The 17395-nt window shown below is 36.7% G+C and overlaps 1 protein-coding gene across 8 annotated transcripts in view; it reads left to right on the top strand.

The window, feature by feature from the left end:
* GUCY1A1 (guanylate cyclase 1 soluble subunit alpha 1) overlaps positions 1-17395 on the top strand; it is a 63047-nt gene that overhangs the window by 10998 nt on the left and 34654 nt on the right. For 4 of the 8 annotated variants that reach the window (XM_019804960.2, XM_034661479.1, XM_034661478.1 and 1 more), the window contains one exon: positions 12853-12958. The exons of the other annotated variants lie outside the window; for them this stretch is intronic. The gene's annotated coding sequence lies outside the window, so the exon portion shown is untranslated. The remainder of the gene's footprint in view (positions 1-12852; positions 12959-17395) is intronic. 8 annotated transcript variants of the gene reach the window in all.

The raw sequence follows: 17395 nt of genomic DNA, 5'->3' as shown, positions 1-17395 counted from the left end.
GAGCTGAAGGCAGAAGTTTAACCCACTGAGCCCCCCAGGCACCCCCTTTTCTTCTTTTTTTAAAGACTTTATCTGTCTACCTACCTATTTATTTATTTATTTTAGAGAAAGTAAAAGAGCGTGAGTTGGGGGGAGTAAAAGAGCGTGAGTTGGGGGGCAGCAGGAGAGGGAAAGAGAATCTTAAGCAGGCTCCCTGAGCATGAGACCAACGCAGGACTCTATCCCAGGACCCTGAGATCATGACCTGAGTGGAAATCAAGCCTGGGCACTTAACCAACTGAGCCACCCAGGCGCCCCAAAAGTAATATATTTTTTTAACATTTAAGAAATTCAAGTTCTTTTGGTTGAAGTATATGAAAAAATTCCAGCCTTACACTGATATGCAGTTGAAAAGGGAGGAGTGATTTAATAGTGTTTTCAGATAATTATAGATTTTTTGGGTATAAAAATTTCAAAAATTGAAACATGATCATAACTTAAAGGTTACTTGCAATATATGCAATCTATGTTCTGTGAATGGTTCTTTATTACTGCATGCTTTTGTAACACCATGGTCATTGGAAAATACTGGTTCGTTGAGCTTTGCCAGGTTTAACAAATGTTGATACATGTTACATTTTATCATATAGTATCAAAACATCACATTCATCAATATCACCATGGATCTCATCCGGAAAAATTTTTAGTATTGCGAAGCTGTCGAATTCACCATGGCAGATATAGAAGGTATACCTGTCGTGTGGTGTGATGGCTGAGAAGGTCTTCCAGTCTCATCTTTTCAAGCCAAGAATCCATTGATAAGTATATGAAAATACAAATAAATTTTCCTTTCAATTGGAATAAATATTACTAAATTCTAACATAGCAGCTTAAGTGAAAATTTGCAGTTTAGAAAACTTAACATAATTTAATACTACTGCAAAACAAAACAGCAAAATGTAGTCATTTTTTGTGTTTACATGAACATGTAAGAAAAACTGAGGAATTTCAAAATAATGATTTATTGAACAATGATGAGGTTACAGAGATAATAGCAATTTTAACCAGTGATTTCTGGGAAGAGCACAGCACAAGTTCTGAGAATAAACTGAGTTAATCCCTGAACATACATACATTTATACACTTAATCTACTACCATAGAAAGTTCTAAGCAAGCACACGTTCTATTAGCTGATAAAATGAGGACATTATTAGCTGTCGTATAGCTTCTGGAAAGCTGCACTCAATACCTTTGAGAGAATGAGAGTGAAGAGAGTACCTCCTATCTCAGTAATGTTATGAAAATAGTTGTGATGTTGCATATCCTTCAAAGGGCCTCAGGGCATCCTCAAGGATTTGCAAATGACACTTTGAGAACTACTGCTTTAGGTCAACTGCCCCTCACAATGTAACACATACAGGTGCTAGAATAATTTTATACCTAATTTCAAAAACTAGGAGTCAACATTTATTAAGCACATATTATATTCCAAGCATTGTTAAAACTGAGTTAAAATTAAAGCCTTATTGAGCCCTTTGAGAGATGTTCTACCTTATCGCTTAATGTACAAATGAGGAAAGGGAGTCAAGATCAGAAAAGTAACTTGCCTTAGTGTCATACCTTCTGTTAGTGGTGGAACCAGTGTTTGTAGCTAGGCAGCGTCCATCCTCTTAAATACCATGTTTTACCACCTTTCCTGGCTATAGAAAAGCTTTATCGTGGTTTCTAAATGATTTTGCATATGATCAATAGCATATTTGCTTACACAGTAGTCAACTTAGACTCTAGAGTTAGGTTTCAAAGACCTGTGAACTTCCAAATAAGATGCATGAAATAAGAAGGCATTTGCAAGACTTTTGATAGAAATTCAGTTAAATTAAAATAAAATATCTTTAAATTTCCCACCAGTCTAAAGTTGTTCTGATTGTAATGTTTAGGCAACTCTTTTCTTCCTATGTATTAACTCTTAAAGAATATTTTGTTGGATATATATAATTTAAGGGAAACAGATTTGTTTCCTTTCTTCAGTCCTTAAATTTTTTTGTTTCATTATTTGCTAATTTCCATGATTCTTTGGCTGTTTTTTTTTTTCTTTTTATCTTTTAACTTCAGAATTTTGGTAACTAAATGCTTAGATGTGATTTTCTTTGTATTTATCATGCATGGGGATTTGCTGAACTTCTTGCATCTGTGAGTTAATGCTATTATATATGGACTAGTCCCAGCCATTTCAAATATTTCTTCTTCCTACATCCCTCTCTCTTCTCCCCTCCACCCCGGGGATGCTAAATACATGGACGTTAGACTTTGTGGTATTGTTCTATAGATTTCAAGTGTTGTTGTTGTTGTTGTTGTTGTTCTTCTTCTTCTTTCTTCTTCTTCTTTTTTGATGTTTATTCTCTTTGTGATTCTGTTGGGGTTGCTTCTATTAACCTGACTTCAAGTTCACTAATCCTTTCCTCTGATGTTAAGCCAGTTGAATGGAATTCTTTATTGCTGGTATTGTGCTTTTCATTTTTAACATTTACGATTGTTTCATTTTCTTTGCTTGCCATTTCTCAGTGGATACTCTATTTACACATGCACACATATATACTAAGCTGCAAGTATGGAAGACTGAGTCAATATAAATTGTGGGACATCGCTGAGTTCTAATCTATCTTTCAGCAGTTAAAAGGTTGATAAACGTTTAACCAGCTTTTCTTGACCCCTGCTTGGGGGAGATTCTGTCACCTTCCACCACTTCATCTGGGATGAAAATAGCCATGAGTCTCATCCCTCCCAAGGCCTGTAATTTTTAAAATTTATTTTGGAATCTATTTCATTTAGGTTTCTTTGAGTTCTCCACTGAGTTTTTTTTTTTAAACAACTTAGACATTGTGTAACTTATGTATAATAAATCTCACATATATAAAATACACAGTTAGATATGGTTTGACAGATGTATACACCTGTGAAACCACCATGACCATCAACATAAAAACGATTCCCATCACCCCTTGAAAGTTTTCTTGTGTCTTTTGCCCATCAATTCCCCACTTCTCCTTTGTCCCCCAGGCAATAGTTGATCTGCTTTCTGTACTTACAGATTTATTTGCAGTATCTAGGTTTTATGGGGAAGTAATGTATTCTTGTATTGTAGTCTCTTGAATGTGGTTTCATTCACACAGTTTGAAATTTATCTTCCTTGTTGCATGTATCTGCTGAGTAATAGTCCTTTACATGTGTAGCTATACAACATCTCTTTTTATTTGTTCCCATGATCAGAGACATTTAAATTGTTTCCAGATGTTGACTATTACAAAACACACACACACACACACACACACACACACTGCTGTGAACATTTGCATTCAAGTCTTTGTTTGAAAATATGTGTACCTTTCTTTTAGGGTAAATACTTAGAAATGGAATAGCTGGGTGGTATGAGAAGGCATGTTTAACATTTTAGAAACCACCAAACTGTTTTACAAAGTAGTTGTTCCTTTTTACGTTCCCACCAGCAGCATATAAAAAATTCCAGTTATCCCACATCATCACTAAGTCTTGGCATTGTCAAAGTTTTAAATTTTAGACATTCCAATGGGTTTTTGCCTCATAATTAATATTATTGGACATAGGAAGAGATATTTGTGGGCTATTCATATATATTGTTTAGTGAAATATCTGTTCAGATCTCTTGCCCCTTTTTAATAGAATTGCTTGCTTTCTTATTTAGAGATAAAATTTATATATTCTGAATTTAATTACTTTGCTGATATATGTGTGGCAAATGTTTTCTCCCAGTGTGTGACTTATCTTTCTGTTTATTTAGTGACATCTTTTGAAGAGTAAAAGATTTAAAATTTTGATGAAGTCTAATTTATTATTTTCTTTGATGTTTCATGATTTGTTTTTTCTCTTTAAACATCTTTGCTACGTACAAAGTCACAAAGATTTTCTCGTGTTTTTTCCTACAAGTATTATTTTAACATCTACATTTATGGCTGCGATCCATGTAGAATAAATTTTTATATGTGGTGTGAAATATGGATCAATGTTCACTTTGTTCCATATGCATATCCAGTTGTTCCAACATCATTTATTGAAAAACCTTTTTTTCCCGTCATTGAATTGCCTTGATATGTTGGTTGTAAAATTGAATACACAAACCTGGATCTGTTTTGGGGCTCGCTACTCCACTGATCTCTATCTTACTCCTTTCAAACCGATATCAAATTCTTTTGATTACTTTACCTTTATAATAATTGTTAAATAAGGTGTATAAATCTTTCAGTGTTATTTTTCTTCTTTAGTATTGATTTAGCTATTCTATGTCTTCCAGTAAATCTTAGTATCATTTTTTCAATATTTTCTAAAATGATAGCTAGGATTTTAATTGGGTTTGCTTTGAATTTATAGACTATTTAGGAAAATTTGGTACATTAACAATATTAAGCATGATATACCTCTGCATTTCTTTGGCCTTCCTTATTTTATCTTAGCAGTGTTTGTAGTTTTCAGTGTAGAGATCTTGCAAACCTTTGGTTAGATTTATTCCTAAGTATTTCATATTTATTGATACTATTATATACGGATTTTTAAAAATATTATTTCCCAGTTGTTTACTGTTAGTACAGAAATTGCAACAGATTTTTGTAGATTAGCATACAAACATACGTACATAGTTGTGTCTGCAACCTTGCTAAATTCATGTCTTAGTTCTTGCTGTTACAGGCATGTTTCACTTTATTATGCTTCACAGATACTGTGTTTTTACAAATTGAAAGTTTGTGGCAACCCCGAATCCAGCAAGTCTCCTAGTGCCATTTTTCCAACAGCATTTGCTCACTTTGTGTCTCTATGTCACAATTTGGAATGATCATGGTATTCCAAAGGTTTTCATTATTATATTTGTTATGGTGATCTGTGATCAATGGTTATAACTCACTGAAAGCTCAGACGATGGTTAGCATTTTTAAGCAATAAAGTACTTTTTAGGGGCACCTGGGTAACTGAGTTGGTTAGGCTGCCAAGTCTTGATTTCAGCTCAGATCATGATCTTGGGGTGGTGGATCAGGCCCTGAATCGGGCTCTGTGCTCAGCAGGGAGTCTGCTTGGGATTCTCTCTCTCCCTCTCCTTCCACCCCTCCTCGCCCCCACCCTCTCGCTTCCTCTCTGTCTCTCAAATAAATAAATAAATCTTTTTTTAATAAAATACTTTTTAATTAAGATATATACATTTTTTAGACATAATGCTATTGTACATTTAATATAGTATGGTGTAAACATAACTGCTATTTGCTCTGGGAAACCTAAAATTCACTTAACTCACTTAATTGCAATTTCGCTTTATTGCCACTGTTTGGAACTAAACTTGCAATATCTCTGAGATATGCTTACATTTGGTAGATCCCTCGGGAACTCCTGCATGAACAATTATATATACATACAACAAACAGAGATAGTTTCACTTCTTTCTTTCTAATCTTTGTGTCTTTTATTTCTCTTTCTTATTGCAATAACTAGGATCTAACGTCAATGGAATTGATTAGGTATAGTGAGAGGAGGCATCTTTGCCTTATTTCTGATCATAGTAGAAAGTGTTAAGTCTTTAATTTTGGTTATGACTTTTACTGTAGTTTGTATAGACGCCCTCTGATAGATTTTTTTTAAACTATGGTTATGTAGTTTATCTAGCTAATTCTCATTCTTGGGGCTGGAGTAGGAGTCTCTTGTGATTTTCTACAATCTAATCGGAAGTGAAGACTCGGTACTTTGACTTTAAGTAACTTGATACAGATGTGGTTAAGTATTTCTATTTATAGAAAACTACCAATATACATAAATAAAGAACAAGAGATTTCCCATTCTCAAAATCCTTCCTTCAAACTTGCTGTTTCTCAATGTGATCTGTAATCAATCACACTGTAGTATTTCCTCACCATAACTCCCTGCTTCCTTTCACTTTTGCTCTACTATTCTTACTGAAATTTGTCTCATAAAAGCTATAAATGCCTTTATAATCTAAAAATCAGATATTTTCTCAGTTCTCCTGCTATGGACTGAGTTGTGTCCCCACCCAAATTCACGTTTTGAAGCTCTAAAAATCCCCAACGTATTTGGGGCCGGGGCCTTTGGGAGATAATTGGGCATAAGATGAGGTCATGAAGGTGAGACCCTCATGATAGGATTAGTGCCCCTACAAGGAGAGACAGCAGAGAACTTGCTTTTCCTTTCTTTCTTTCTTTCTTTTTTTTTTTAAAGATTTTATTTATTTATTTGACAGAGATAGAGACAGCCAGCGAGAGAGGGAACACAAGCAGGGGGAGTGGGAGAGGAAGAAGCAGGCTCAATGCAGAAGAGCCTGATGTGGGGCTCGATCCCCTAACGCCAGGATCACGCCCTGAGCCGAAGGCAGACGCTTAACGACTGCGCCACCCAGGCACCCCGAGAACTTGCTTTTTCTCTTCTTGCACCATGTTGGAATACAGTGAGAAAGTAGCCATCTACAAACCCGGAAGAGAGCTTTTACCAAACCCAGCCATGCTGGTACCTGATCTTGAACTTTCAGCTTCGAGAACTGTGAAAAACCAATGTTCACTGTTTAAGCCCCCCAGTCTATAGTATTTTGTTACATTGGACTGAGCTGACTAATAGATCCCCTTGCCCTCTTCAGACTTGCAAAATATACTTCTTTTTGAACATGTGACCTCTTCTATTTCCATTCTCATCATAGTTTTCCAATTGCTTCTTCTCCCTCTTAGTCATAACAATCCTTCTCCAACTCTTAAATATGAATATTCCCCCAGAGTAATGAATTTGATTATTTTCTCTCTCTACTTGCAGCCCTTTGACATTAAACAGTTTGAATTAAAGTCAACTTTAAGAGTTTCCTCCGTGTGGAGGACCACACACTCATGTCTCTAATGCTTAATTAAAAATTCCAATTTTCAAGTGTATCACTACCTACATGTCCTGCTAATAGTTCAAGATCCGTGTGTACAAAATGAAATTCAGTAGCCCTTTCTTCAAGCCTATTTCTGTTGCCTCTTTCAATTAATGGCACCATTATCTTTCCAGACAAAACCTCCAAGTCATCCTGTTCCTCAGATCTAGTCATTTGCGACATGATGCCAACTTTAATTTTATAATATCTCTAGCACCCATCCTTTCCTGCCCCTTCCCACAGCTTCCTTCACTCCTCGCATTCACTTACACTGTCTCCCTCTCAGGCATGAGTGTTTGCTAATGACTTTATGGCCAAATCCTAGTCATTTTCAAAACTGAGCTCAAATTCCATCCATTCCAAGAAGCTATATCTCTGATCATCTTTTTGCTGCCACAGCCTAAAAGCAATTTTTCTTATAAACATTATTAATTTTCTGTCTCTACCTATCCTCCACTTTTTATTATAGCCATTTATGAAAATATATATCACCCATACTAGACTTTGAAGAAGATTAAAGAAAGGAATAATTTTATCTTTTTCAGAAACTCAGTAAATATTGATTGCATTATAAGTTCATTTATTAATGACTCATTATAAAACTTGTTTTCAAGAAGAAACATGGTTTATAGGCTCCAATTCAGCCTTGTTTTACTTCTATTTTATACTTTTTTGCCTGTTTTGTCTTTTATATTAGTTATAAAAATAGCCTTATATTAGTATATTTTATTGACATTATTTCATATTTATTGAATACGAAATAATATATGATGCAGTGCTCAGTGCTTCTGACAAAGCAATGAACTGTAGGAAGCATGTATGGTTGTTTACTTAGCTAATTTCACAGAGAAGTGGCAAAAGGGAATTCTTTGTCACACTTAAGTAAACTTCATAAATTTCTATAAATAACAAGATTTCTCCCTTCCAAAAATGGTAAACAATTAATAAGAAAAGAGAAAAGAAATAATAAAAAATAAATAAGATGGTGAATACAGAATAATAAAATAGAAAAGGAAAATGTAAAGGAAAACATTTTGAAACACTTTTCTTCTCAAATTGTGTGCCATTATATATATGTATTTGTGCCTCTACATACACAAGATCCAGTGAAACTAAAATGAAAAGATGGAGTGAATTTGATAATAAGGATTTAAGCTTTCTAACTCTTTCCATGTTTATAAGAGATGACTTCAAGCCAGTCATTCTGTCATTTAATTACAGCATAAAATAACTCATGGGAGGGATGCCTGGGTGGCTCAGTCTATTAAGGATCTGCCTTCGGCTCAGGGCATGATCTTGTGGTCCTGGGATCAAGTCCCACGTTGGGCTCCTTGCTCAGCGGGGAGCCTGCTTCTCCCTCTGCCTGTTGCTCCCTGCTGCTTGTGCTCTTGCTCTCTCTGACAAATAAATAAAGTCTTTAAAAAAATAATTAAAAAAAAATAAAATAACTCATTGGAAGTTCAAAATTGAATAAATTGCAATCTACATTGACTAGTTAGATTAAGTCTGGGAACATACCTACTTTCTTTGTATTTTTTTAAAGGATTTTTTTGTGTATATTTATTTTAGAGAGAGAGAGAGCAGTGAGTAAGGGGGAGAATCCCAAGCAGACTCCATGCTGAGTGAGGAGCCGAGGTGGGGCTTGACATAACAACTCTGAGATCACAACCTGAGCTGAAAATAAGAGTTGGATGCTCAACTGACTGAGCCACCCCAGTGCCCCCATACCTACTTTCAATTAAATGACAAAAATTGGATCATGAGTAAGGTTATTTAGAAAATATTTTTAGGGAATTGAAAAAAGACTAATGATAGCTTCTTGAGAAAGTGCAAAAGGTGATGAGAAAATCATGAAAAAGAGTCTGGGGAAATATTGTAGAAACAACAGACAGCCAAAGCAATCTTATGGTATATATTAATATTAATTCATTATTATTATTAATAATGATGTAAGCTTATGATTGGACTAAGCTAAAGTATTTTTTTAAGCTGAAGTATTTTTAACTCTCAAATTATTAAGAGTGGAACTTGAGCTAAAATTACTGTTAAAAAGAGATGCCTGGGTGGCTCAGTTGGTTAAGCGTCTGCCTTCAGGTCAAGTCATGATCTCAGGGTCCTGGGATCGAGTCCCACGTCCAGCTCCCTGCTCAGCTGGGAGTCTGCTTCTCCCTCTCTCTCTGCAACTCCCCTTGCTTGTGCTCTCTCTCTCTCAAATAAATAAATAAAATCTTTAAAAAAAATTACTGTCAAAAAAAAATAAAAATAAATGAAAAATAAAATGACTAAGTGTTAAATTTTTCTCAAAGCAGTCCCTGCAGTTGTTGGAGGTCCACAAAAGGAGGAGAGCTTTTCTGCATTTCAGTTGAAAGGGTGATCAGAGAATACTTGATCCTTGAACAATGTGGGGGTTAAGGGCACTGACCCCCTCATGGTTGAAAATTCACATGACCTTTGACGCCCAAAACTTAGCTACCAATAACATACTGTTGACCTGAAGCCTTAGCAATAGCATAAACAATTAACACCTATTTTGTGTGTCCTATGTATTATATACTGTATTTTTACAATAACTACATTAGAGAAGAGTAAATGTTATTAAGAAAATCATAAGGAAAATACATGGACAGTACTATGTTTATTGAAAAACATATCTGTGTATAAGTGGACCAGTGCAGCTCAAATTCATGTTTTTCAAAGTTCACTTGTATATTGGAGTAAATTCTGGGCTTGTAGTACATCTGCCAGTTCCTGTCTGACTCTGTAGCTCAGTAACTTTGGGGTTTGGTCCAAGTCATTGAAATCTGACTTCTGTTCTACCATCTGCAAGTAGGTAGGGTTACAATACATAGTCTCTAATATCTTTTCTAGTTCCAAGCTTCTATTATGTAAATGCCTGTGTCTTTATGTTTGCTTCTACGTAGGAGATACTGAAATGGAGAAGAGAAATTTCTTGGGGTTTACTATGAGGAGGACACTTCCTCTAACTTTTCCCAGTTTGAATCAATTAGATGTAAAAAGGCATTAAAATAATATGGTTGTGGTTTGGGATTTAATGGGAAAGAACATGGCCTTTCTCAACATGTAACTTTTTGAGTATCCAAATATATACCTGCAAAGGACACGTTCAGAAGCCAAAATTTATTTCTGGTAATGATTTCTTTTAATTTAATCATTATGTAAAAGTCCAGAAGGAATGGAATTTGTGTTGGTCTCTGCTGCATTTCTTTTGCTGGCCAGGTTCCAGCTTGAGCATCAAGGATCTGCGTCCCACTGTTGGTGACAGAAGGTCGTTTCTGTCTCGTGAATCAGAAGAGCTTTGCTGTTGAACCAAGGACTCAAGAAAGCCCCTGACTACCCATCATGCCTCCGGGCGCTTCCAGAGAAACATCTTTCCTGGGGTCTCCAGGGTGGGATGTTTGGATGAATTGTAAATTGTAGAAGAGGGAGGTCTTCTTGAAAACACCTTTATATACCTTCTCCAGGCATGTTACCCACCGAGCACCTTCATGTGTTCACCATCCCAGAAGCTCTCCATAACCCCTTTGGTTAGGATTTTTTATGGAGGCTTCATTAGGTATGCACGACTGATGAAATCACCATTAGTGATTAACTCTACCTTCAGCCTTTCTCCTTTCTCCAGAGACCAGGCTGGGATAGAGAATTCCAGTCCTCCAATCACGTGGTTGGTTCCCTGGCAACCAAGCCCCATCCTGAAGCTATCCAGGAGCCTTATCACTTTGGAGATTCCTTGAGTTTTAGCAGTCGTGTGCCAGGAAACAACGGGCAGAAGCCAAATATATATTTCTTATTCTGTTACAGCGTGGCTGTGTTCCAATGAAACTTTATTTATGGACACTGAAATCTGAATCTCATATCGTGTACATGTATCATGAAGTATTCTTTGGATTTATTCAACCATTTAGTAACATAAAGACCATTCTTAACTCTAGGGCAGAACAAGAACAGGCAGCAGGTTGGATTTTGCCATTGTTTGCTAACACCTGCTTTAAAAGGCCCCACAAGGGGTGCCTGGGTGGCTCAGTCAGTTGAGCATCTGCGTCTTGATTTCAGCTCAGGTCGTGATCTCAGGGTTGTGAGATTGAGTCCCCCCCATCGGGCTCCACGCTACTATGGAGCCTGCTTAAGATTCTCTCTGCCCACCCTGCCCACTGCCCACTCTTGCACACTCTCTTCCTCTTAAAAACGGCAGGGGGGTGGTGGTCCTGAAAGTCCAGTGTTTTCCTGAGTGATGACTTGGTTTTATCTGACTTTCCTAGTCCTGGTCTAGTGTAGGCATCTCCTTCACTGCCTGTGCTGCTACTATTGATATGTTTGTTCCTGTTGTTGTTTTTCTCTTTGCTGAGAGAAGGTGCTTACAAGTCTTAAGTTTTCATGGCTTTATAGTTTGGAGCCCTTCTTCTCAAGGATCTTGAGAAAAGTTTCAAGGGCTGGGTTGGAAGACTCATGAGGGTCACTACTGTGTCTTCTGCCAGAATATTCTTTCCAAATATGACAGGTTAAAGCCCAGATAATTCTATTTTCCTCTACCATAGGGTGAATTCTGAGCTAGTCCATTCACCCCTTTCTTCCCATCAAAGATGAGGCCACTTTGATATCTCCTCTTTGTTAAAATGCTAATTCAAATGTTCCACAGGTGTGACAGTCAAAACGAGAATCCACTTTACTCTTGTTAGAAACCACAGCACCTCCTATTTCAATCAGACTCTGGGTAACTTAACTTGATTTCACAAATATCCTAAAATTAACATGCTAGTTAATCTCTCCCTACCCATCTCTTAAACTTTTCTTTTTTTTTTTTTAAGATTTTATTTATTTATTTGACAGAGAGAGACAGCAAGAGAGGGAACACAAGCAAGGGGAATGTGAGAGGGAGAAGCAGGCTTCCTGCCCAATTTGACAGAGAGAGACAGCGAGAGAGGGAACACAAGCAAGGGGAATGTGAGAGGGAGAAGCAGGCTTCCTGCCCCGCAGGGAGCCCAGTGCGCACCTCGATGAGGGGCTCTATGCAGGGCTTGATGCAGTGCTGATGTGGGGCTTAATGCCAGGACCCTGGGATCATGACCTGAGCTGAAGGCAGACGCTTAACGGCTGAGCCACCCAGGTGCCCCTCTTAAACCTTTCTACAAAATAAGTGTACATTGAGAAGTTAAGTACATAAAAGGGTTAACACTGAATCAATATTGAGAACAATTAGCTTATGAACACAGTGATTGAAGGCAAGATTGTTTGTATAACAATACAAATCATTTGTCAACCTAGCATTCTCGGAAAAGAAAATCAGATACCACAGAATTTCTATTTCAGCTTGGTTGTTACAGTATTATTTTTTTTTTAAATTTTTTCCACATTGGGAATAATGCGGATTTACAGAAAATAGTATGTCCTTCAATGACATAAGGCTTGCTTGATTTATATTACAGGTTTGGTTTCGTGAGTGGAAAAACAGATTTAAAATCTAGCATAGTCCATCCATTTTTATTCTAATATTTTATTAAAGAAATTTGGCATGTAACTTATTAGCTAATGGAATTATATAAGATAAAACCAAATTAGAATGTTACTCTTCTGGGCTATGCTGTAAACTCTATTATTTTGTAATCCAATAAAAGAAATCATAATTACTGACATAGATAATATTTTCTTGGTATGCATTAATGTTCTTCATATGGAGACTGTTTTCCAAGTTCGTAGAGTACCAAGCACCTGCTATATATTAGGGTTCTCTTAAAGTGGCTTTGATAGGTAATAGGAATGGTGTCGTAGGCATAAAACAAGACTGTATCTTTCTAAGGAAACAGAATAAATTTGTCCATCTTTTATTTAGTGACTTCTTTTAGCATGATTCTCTTGTACAATGCCTTTGCATAGATCTTTTCTAATCCTTCATACATCCCTGTTTCATCACCATTTTACCATTTTACAGTTGCAGTAACAGAAGCTCAGTGAAATTAAGAAACCTGTCCAGTGTTGCTCTATTGCTGTGGAGGGATTGTGATAGTCAACATTGATCATTACATGCTGGGCACCAGGTACTTTTCTAAGTGCTTTACATTTATCAATTTGCTTACTTTCACAACACATTTATAAGATAGTCGCTATTAGCGTACCCGTTTTCCAGATGGAGGAAGCAGAGGTGAAGTTAAGAACTTAAACTAAGGTCACAGAGCTGATAGATAGTAGAGGCAAGGAGCAGACGCAGACCATCTGTGTCACATCTTGGTCACTACTACACTAACTCTGTTACCTGAGGGCACAGCTGTGCATGGGCCCCACCATTTGTGTGAACTGATCTCCCCAATCATGAAGACTCTCTCTTGCTAATCATCTTCCGAGATACATACACACTTATTGTCCCTCTTGCTCAATGATGACTTTTTCAAGTGTCTGATATTATATATTTATATCTATGTGTATGTCTGCATGTATATGAAATTGAATATGTGTTTCCAGGTCTTCCTGACCGGCCAAAATTATAAAGAAAAGAAAATGGAGAAGTTCTGATATGAGATGTTCATTAGTTTTATTTTGCCACTTAAATTTATCAATCAGCCCAATGCTTGAATCATCATGGACTTGTTTTCATTTTAAAAGTTTCATCAGGCTCTATGACCTATGTCATAATGGATTCGGTAGACTCTTCAAGAATGAAACCTTATTGAGTGTTTTTCTTAGGTCGATAAGTCAGTTTTTCGCCTTACTTGCAAATTTAAATCAAACATTGTTGAGCGTACCGGCATTTCTAAAACAACACCATGTATGTGTTCCTGAAAAACCTTGTATGCTTCAAAACTGCGCTAAAAATAAAAGGGCTTGTGGGAAAAAGATGTGTTAAGGTGAAACCTGTTGGCCCTAGGAGCACCAACAAAGCAGGAACAATCATAAAAGCTCTACCAGCTTAGGTAAAGACTGGTTGCCTTCTAAGGAATTCGAAGGAATCCTGCACTATTGCAATTAACAATAGGCCTGACAGGAGGGGAAAAGATGAAAGTAGTTTGATGGGAAGGAGCTCTAAGAAAGTGCTGAGCCTGCTGAGACGAAGAAGAAAATAGAGAACTGTAATAAGTACTTCCAAGAGGGAGGTGTGGTCAGATCGAGCTGCGAGGAAGGAACGCGGGTGGTCGAAGCTGCGACATAACTGCTGCTTTCTATGGACATTATCCCCCCATCCCGACTGCGTATGAGCCAGTTCACCTCACAGAATTACACAGTATTGTCTGAAAATAGATAAAAAACAAAATGGCTTTTTATGGTGTAAAAAGGAATTCCATTTCCCATTTAACTCCTTTCATACTAATTGTTATGTTTTCAGTAAATATATTTTTAAATGACTAAGTCTCTAAGGAACTATTTTAGTAATGAAACAATGATGGGAATCACAGAAATAGCTGCAGGAAATTGTTTTATATATTTCAGGAACAGAATATTGACATGTTTATCAGATTTCCTTATGACCTACTGTAAGTGGTAATGATACTTAATTTGAAGACATATTAACTGCATGTATTCAAATTTGAGTGATAATCACACTAGAAAGTCTTAAACGTAGAGATTTAGGATTATAGTCCCAAAGGTTTAGCTCTTTAGTTTTAAAACATTCTGTGAACCTTTTGATATAAAAACTGAGAATCTTAGAGTTAAAATCTCCCTGCTATGGACTATACTAAACTCTGCTATTACTTCAAAGATGTCAGAGAATTGCTCCCAGTTCCAATGAAAAAAGATTGTGAATCATATTCACCTTATTTTTAATAGAGAATTAATACAGTTTAGGGCACCTGGGTGGCTCAGTCTATTGAGCCTCTGACTCTTGATTTCGACTCAGGTTGTGATCTCGGGATCCTGGGATTGAGCCCCACGTAGGTCTCCATGCTCTGGAGAGTAGGGAGTCTGCTTCGATCCCTCTCTCTCTCTGCCCCTCCCCTCACACTTTCTCTCTCTCTCTCAAATAAATAAATAAATCATAAAAAAATACAGTTTGTTAAACTATAATTATCAGTATTAAATATAATTAATTTTATAATTATTATTAAACATAAGTTGTATTATTAAACATAAGTTGTTTGGTGAGGCAAACTTAAATTATTTTTTAAGGAAGTGAACACAGCACCTAAGGCCTGATCTTGCAAGAAGTGTGACCATAGGGGCACCTGGGTGGCTCAGTAGTTGAGCGTCTTCCTTTGGCTCAGGGCGTGATCCCAGGGTCCTGGGATTGAGCCCCACATCAGGCTCCCTGTTCTGCTGGGAGTCTGCTTCTTCCTCTCCCACTTCCCCTGCTTGTAGTTCCCTCTCTCCCTGGCTGCCTCTCTCTCTGTCAAATAAATAAATAAAATCTTAAAAAAAAAAAAAGAAGAAGAAGTGTGACCGTAGAGGGATCGGGGATAATGGTAAAGCTAGGGAGGCATGATGAGGTGAAAGAGTCTGACATTGGTTGGCTTTTTTTTTTTTTTAAACTTAGTCCTGGAGTGACTTGGACATTCTTACCAGTTTTTCTAGTACTTTGTCCTGCTTTCCTGATATATCACAGGGGAAAATTCTATAAATATTTCCCACTGCAAAATGAAAAACACATTGTAAAAGGCTGACTTATGGAGTTTTGTTTAATTTTTTTCAATTTTTAAAGAATAAGAACTTTTTAGATTTCTGGTCTACCTGAAAATTAAGGTTGACACCAGTTTATGAAAATGGTGATGAGTTGTGCTGCTGTATGCAAACTTTATCCTCACTAAGGCACTTTTTGCTTCCAAGCTCTCTTCTCCTTTCAGCTACTCTTAAAAATTAAGACTTTGGAATTTGATCTTACCACGCTTATATCTCTTTCACCACAGATTTTGGCCTGGCTAGGTGCTAGGCCTGAAATTGGACATTGGATATAACTATTTGTTTCTACTATGCAGACTTAGTTCTTAGACTCCTCCTCCCACCCCAATTTCTAATTTGAAATCTGCTCTTTAAGACCTGCTGTTGTAAAAGAGGCTTTTTGTGTTAGAGTCCTTATAGGGTGTTTTCCTTCAGGTCTTTTTATAAGTAGAAAACAAGATTTTTGTGTGTAACTCTGGAGTTGAAATGATGGACAGCCCCCTTACTTGAACAATTATGCATCCTGCCTATTAATACGAGGCCCATCGCTGGGTCATTATTCTCACCATAGCAGAGTTGATCACTTACTAGTAAAAGGGAGAGAGCATTCAATACATTGGAAGGCTGTTTAATCATCAGCCTTGGGGATGGCAAATACCTCTCCGAGTTTCTGAGAACATATATCCCACTGCTCGCCAAGGCCTTGTCACTAAGTTTATTACTTTAATTAATTTGTTTTTCCCTTATGGTGTTACTCCCATTTCTACAACCAGCTATGTACCGAGTTCAGCCACTGACCAAACCATTTCCAGAGTCACTGCTAATATCACACGTGAAAATCATCATTCGTTTAGCTGAAGAACGTATTTTGTATTCCTAGCAGGCAAACACAAGACAAACATAGGTTTCCAAGGTATCAGCACTGAGTGCATCTGTTTCGTAATGTAATTTCATCGGTTGAGCAGATGAAGAATGCTAATTAGCTTGTTTATACATATGTGATTTAATGAGACTAAACACTTAACTGATCTTAAAGTAAGCACAATTTGTTTCCTGTTGCTGTTTTTACTTAATAAAAAACAATGTTAGACACATTTTCTGGAAATTATAGTGCTGTGCAATATAAGAAAAGAAAGATTTTCAGGGTTGACTGGTTTGTTTTATTTTTCCACAGTGAGATTGAATAGGAGGCTGAGAATCAAAATATTGGGTTTGGGGACAAGGGGTGAAATCCAACATTAATGAGAAGGTTAAACTTAGTGGGAGATTTTATCATAAGCAGTATTATGTCAGATCTTTAAGTCCCAAACTAAAATTCTGCTATGTACCGGAATAACTTATTTTAGGGAGCAGTTCTATACCTTCATCGGATCCAATCTAAAATCTTCTATTTTTTTTTGTTCCTTTTCTTTTTTCTTCTTTTTTTTTTTGAGTGCTCTCTTCTTCTAGTTATTATAGTTATCTTTTGATATAATTGAAATCATGGCATTCAGTTAATATAGCTCTTCTTCCTGAAAATTAATATAAAATAATGGTATTATAATTTTTATAGTTGTTTAATATTATCTAGTATGCTGTCTTTTTTTACTTTCGAGTTGTACAAAACTGGATCCACATAGGCTGCTATATTTTGAGGGCAGAGTGGGTAGAGGAGATGAGGAAGTAACTCTGGTCCTATAGGCAGAATTATATTTGGATTAAAATGCTTCAGTTAACCTGCTCATCTTTCTGTAACCAGGGATCCGCAAGCTATGGCTTGATCCAAATCGATAGGGCTAATTTGAGGGACAAATCCACAGCCTGTTTTTGCAAATAAAGTTTTATTGGAACACATCCATACCATACCTTGGTATATCAGCTGTGGTTGCTTTCATGCTGCAATGGTAGGA

This window comes from Ailuropoda melanoleuca, chromosome 5 (assembly GCF_002007445.2).
Source record: "Ailuropoda melanoleuca isolate Jingjing chromosome 5, ASM200744v2, whole genome shotgun sequence".
NCBI classification, from domain to species: Eukaryota; Metazoa; Chordata; class Mammalia; order Carnivora; family Ursidae; genus Ailuropoda; species Ailuropoda melanoleuca.
This window is presented reverse-complemented; position numbering and strand designations above follow the sequence as displayed.